Source organism: Octodon degus, unplaced genomic scaffold (genome assembly GCF_000260255.1).
Source record: "Octodon degus isolate 3935 unplaced genomic scaffold, OctDeg1.0 scaffold00027, whole genome shotgun sequence".
NCBI lineage: Eukaryota > Metazoa > Chordata > Mammalia > Rodentia > Octodontidae > Octodon > Octodon degus.
In genome coordinates, this window is record NW_004524603.1 from 10,163,140 (window position 1) to 10,168,940 (window position 5,801).

Below are 5,801 nucleotides of genomic sequence, written 5' to 3' on the forward strand. Positions count from 1 at the left end.
GCGGTTCAATCCCCCAGCACCACATGCCAGCCAGCCCCGCCCCCTGGTGGGCTGAGCTGGCCACACACACACACCCCACACTCTCTCTCTCTCTCTCTCTCTCTCTCTCTCTCTCTCTCTCTCAAATAAAAAAAATTAAATTAAATTAAAAAAAATTTGGATATTTTTTACTGTTAACTTCTCATTGTTTAATATAACAAACCTCAAAATTCAAATTAATAGTTCACCCATAGAAATATTCTAAGGAATAAACCTGGGTATTATACTCCCACAATAAGACACCTTTGTGACAAAATTGGCATTGTGTCCCACAAGTCAATAAGAGAGAATGGGTAGAAAGGAAAGGGAAGTGAAGAAAGAGGAGGAAGAGGAGGAAAAGAGAAAGAAGGATCAGGGAGTATAACTGAGCACAGAAAAAAAAAACAACAAAATAATTATAAAAATATGACAGGTCTACAATTCAATTTCACCCTATCAAGTGTCAAAAATTTGTTAAGGTCCTTCTAGGAATTCATATAACAAAAGATTTTTAAAAGACACTTACTTTTGTACATCTACATTGTAGTTTCCATAGAAAGAATTCTTTTCTTTTTTCCTCCAGCACTAGTACTTGTGGAATGAACTCAGGACCCTGCGACCTGAAGCGAGTTAGTCTCCCATTGCTCTGCATCCTCAGGAATGCATTTGTGTTTTATATCCAACCTTTCCTCTGCGGAGTCCACACAAACTCTGCCATTGCCTCCTAACCCATCATTTCCTGTCTCCACATTTGCACTCAAGTGTAATATTTTAAAAATACAGGAAAAGGGCAAAGAATGTGAGATTCGAGCTAGAGATCATACATAGGAAATAGAAAACAGACAGCTGGACTACGGAGACAACTGACTGGCAGGTGCACTGGGCAGAAGTCAAACACGATTCCAGTTACAGAGCACAGTCATTGATTTGCCGTATCACTTTCTGGGCATTTTATGAATAGCATCTTACAGTAGCAACTATTTCATGCTACAGACATCAGTGGAGCCTTCAGTATTGCTTCTGTGTATATCCGAAAGTCATTTTAGAAAAAAATGATGTCACTGTCACCCATACATTGCTTCAAACAATTAAGAAAGATGGGCTGGGGAGATAGCTCTGCGGTCTAAGCACCTGCCTAGCAAGTGCAAGGCCCCAGCTGTGATCCCTGATACCTCATGTCGTGCCGCTGTGCCATCCACCAAAACCGGGCTTGGTGGTGCACGCCTGTAATCCCAGCACTGGAGAGGTGAGATGGAAGGATCACAAGGCGTTCAAGCTGCATAGCAAGACCCTGTACCGAATCAATCAATAAATTAATTAATTAATAACAAAAGATCAGGCATGGCTTCTGTTTTTATTTTATTTTATTTTTCCTACAAAGGACAAAGTAAGCTTTACCAACTTCTACATGTGGCAAAAGAGAATGGGAGACACTAAGTATTTTATGTAAATGAAATCAGGAAATGTGAAAGATTCAAGAAAAAGAAAATAAGAACTACTGATTTTCCCTTATTTTATCCTCGTAGCTCTTTCTATCACACTATACAGTGTTACAGTTTCACATTTTTCTTCTTGTGATTTATATTACTTTATCACCCTGATTTACTTTAGTGCCTTATGCTAATTTTAGCATCTTACTTGCTACCGTATCGGGTTATAATGAGCACATTATTAATCCTGATACAACTTGAAATATGCAGAAGCCACGCTTGACATGAAGATTGCAAACTAAATAAACAACTATATTTGAAACATATATATTTATATAAAGAGAGAATGCATAACACTATATGTTTCTAGAATTATGAAATCATCCTTGCTTGCTAAACTAAAACAGATAATGTTCTAAAATAAAATATATAAAAGATTTACACGTAATTTATTAATGACTGAAGTATTTTCCAAATAAATTTAATATAATTATCTATGCCTACAAGAAAAGAACAAGCAGTTTTTCTTTCAAGGGTTTGTAATTAATGCAAATGGTTCCCTTTGTTTCTTTTTTATTATTATTATGACAAAATTTACTCAAATGTCCCAGAAAACTGGTCCCATAGTCTTTGATCCTCATAATAATGCCAATTCGGAGTTCAATCTTTCATTCTTCTGTAGGAATCTACAACACACAAACCCTTCTTTCTATAATTTCTCATTCTGTTTTTGCTTGCTCCCCCATACTCTGAATTTCCAAACTTAGTCTCTTTCTCACTTTGGTTTTGCTCTTAGATTCATAGTTGATGCTGATGGTAATTGTGTTAGCATGCTCAGGCAATCATCAAAATACCATAAACTACTTGACTTAAAGATCGATAGGCTCGGGAGATAGCCTGCCTGGCAAGCTCAAGGACCTGAGTTTGATCCCTGGTACCACACTCCGTGCTGGCCCCAGAAGCCCAGACATGCCCTGCAGGGCACTGAAACCCAGCGTGGTGGTGCATGCCTAGAATCTCAGCACTGGAGAGACTGAGACAAAAGGATCACTACAGGTCCAAGCGGCATAAGGAGACCATGTACAAAATAAATAAATAGTGCTGGAAAAAAACAAGAAGAAAGATTCATTACTCACAGTGCTAGGTGGAGGAGGGTGAAGGGTAGAATACTGATGGGCAAGTGCTGACCTGTTTGTGTCTTCTATAACAATCCCCCCTCTGTTTATAAAAGGCCAACTTCTACATTCTCATTGTGAGCCCAGAGACAAAGATGGGGATTTCTTGCTTCTGCTTGCGAGAAGCCGTTAAGCTCGACATTCTAAGTAGTCGACTTGGATTACCTTCTTATACCCTGCCTTCAAATATCACACATTGGTGTTTAGGAACTCAACATGGATAAAACAACCAATCTATAACATAAATGGAGCATTGTTCTAAAAATTTCTCCCTGTATCATGCTCTTCTTCATCTCAGTCATTTCTACCATAGGTCTGCTAGAATTCCAGCAGTGTTTCCCAAATTATAAACAGGCATCATATGCAGAGTTGTGTCCTTATTCCAAGATTCATTGCTCTCAGTTTCTTTGTGTGTCTTTTGTGGTACTGGTAATTGAACCCAGAGTCTCTTCCCTGAGCTACATTCCTATCGTAATTTCAGTCTTCATGTTTGAGTCCTGGTCATACCGAATCAACCTTGGCCTCCTCCTCTTGCAGGCTTCTAAAGTGCAGGGGCACAAACTTGTGCCACCATGCCACACCTCATCTTTTCATATTTTCTATGGAGTCTGTTTGAACTCCTAAGAAACCTCATTACATGGAAAACGTTATTGAAGTATCTAGTACACAGACATGCAATATTTTTCCCAATTTCATGAATTGTCTATCAGAAAATTTTCTAAAATCACTTGCAATCCCAGTGTCCTAGCTCTCCTAATACACATGAATTGATAGTAAGTCCATAAACTATATTCATGGCCTCATTAATATAAGTTTTTAAGAGACTTTTTTATCATCAAATGGAATGATAATATCTTTAGATTTCAGAAAATTTATTTCACCATGAATGTAATAAACATTGCCAAATTTTACCTAAGCAGGTAAAAAGTTAGGTTTAATTATTTTGAAAGGAGGAATGAATTGAGGGAGGAAAATAAAAAGAATTTAGATGTGTTACACATGTGTACCAACTTCCATGTGAATGTGGTTGTTATGTACCGCAAACATGTACTACTGAAACTGATTTAACAAATGAATAGTGTTTCTAAATTGCAATTCAAACTGAAGATTATATTCTAGCTTAATGCTTTTTTAACATATATTATTTCCCTTCCTCACTTTTGCATGGTCATAATTAAAGCAAGAACATTATTTAGAAACAGTATTTCTTTTCTCTAGTTTGGTCATATATATCCTCTTGATAGAGAAACACATCATTAGCTTTTTCTGTGAACCAGTTTAAGTAAAACAAAGAACTTTCAAAAGCTTTGACAGAAAATTTACACCAAATCCTGTTGACCACAGTTTATTTCTTGTTTGATTAACTTTTCTTGATTTTTGCTGACTAAGTGAATATAAGATTATGGGCCCAGAAAGTCAATAGCAAAAGCTTTAATTTCAGTCACATGTTAAATTTCTGAGTTAACAGAAATTATAATGTAATACTACCACCAGAATAACTACTACTCATCATATTAAATAGGAATCAATATGTTAACTTATGTTCAGGATCATAGTTATAAAAATAAATACAACACCAGAGTTTCCTTTGCTTTTGATGAGTTTCCATGACATTAATTCCAGTAAACTGTCCTTGGCTGCCTTTATTCACAAGCTACTGGGTGCTCATAATGGTATATGGCATTTCATTTTTGAACCTACCCTCCATAAACAGGATGAGGAATGATTGCTCTCATATATAAACTGTTTGGTGACTTAATGTTTATCTACTATAATCAATAACATTCACATTCAAAAAAGAATGGAAGTGCATGAAAAGTGAGATAATTTTATTTCATAGACTAAAGAAAGTCTTTGTTCTTTCCGGAAGTGGAAAGATTATGAAAACCGTAAGTGCCAGGAGGTAAACTTCATCATATGAAAGCTGTAATGCAAATTAAACAGTAAAACATCAAAGAATCCGCTTCGTTTCTAAAGGTGATTTTGTTTATGCATTTATTGATTTCATCTGGTGTATAATCTACTTTATCTCTTCTATTTATCAGCCCTGACACCTGCTGTAAACTCTCAAATAATGCAATAGACATTATCTAGGATAATATATTATGCTACAAAATAGTCTATGCCTGTGTAAAGAAGCACCTTGAAAAATCAAACCATCTAAATACACTTTAAAGTGTCACAAGCTAACTGAATTGAGAAAAAGAATATATTCCTTAAAAATTAAAACTTAGACTAATTATTTTAATGTTTTTTTTTTTTGTTTTTTTTTTTTTGTTCCTCAAATGCCTTCAGGGCACTTTTGGCCAGCGGGAGAGTTGTGAGGTTCGAACTCCAGCAACCTGAGGCTGACAGCTTTGTGGAAGCAGCCACTTAAAGGACTGAGCTAGGGCCAGGCCCCCTAGACTAATTATTTTAAATAAATTCTAAAGGATTTTCTTTTATTTTTTCCTACAGTGCAACTGCTATGTTCAGAAGCCTGTTCTCATCTTCAACTCTATTTTACTTCATCTTTAAAGCCAACTTTTCTTAGTGTCTATTAACTATCTTCTTCAAAAGAGTACTGTGTGAAAACATGAAGCAGATTATATCCTATATTATCGTTAATCCTTACAATAACAAAATTGACTAATTATCATATTTAGGGGGGAAACAGAGAGGTGAGCAATTTCTGCAAAGTCTACAACCCACATAATGTCCAGCAGCCAGCTATGGACAGAGCTTATGGTGGCAGTGACGACTCAGCCTTTAAAAAGAAGGGAATTCTACCATTGGAGACAACAACAGGGATAATTCTAGAAGAGATGATAGGAAGTGAAACAAATCAAGCACAGAAATAAAAAAGTACTAGATGGTCTCACTTACACTTGAAATCCACAAATGTTGAACTCGTCAAAGAAGATGGTAAAATAATGATCACCAGAAACAATGAGATAGGGATAGGGAGTGGATGCACAGCTGTCAGTCAAAGCATACCTTCAGGTAGGAGAAGCAAGCTCTGAGGTCTCTTTCACAGCAGAGTGACATGATTAGTCAATAATGACAGACTGTACACTTCAAAATGAGTGAGGGAAAATTTGGAATGCTTCACCCTAACATATGTTATGTAAGACAATTGATGGCCATGTTAATCAGCTTGATTTAATCATTCCACATTGCTTATATAAATCAAACAATC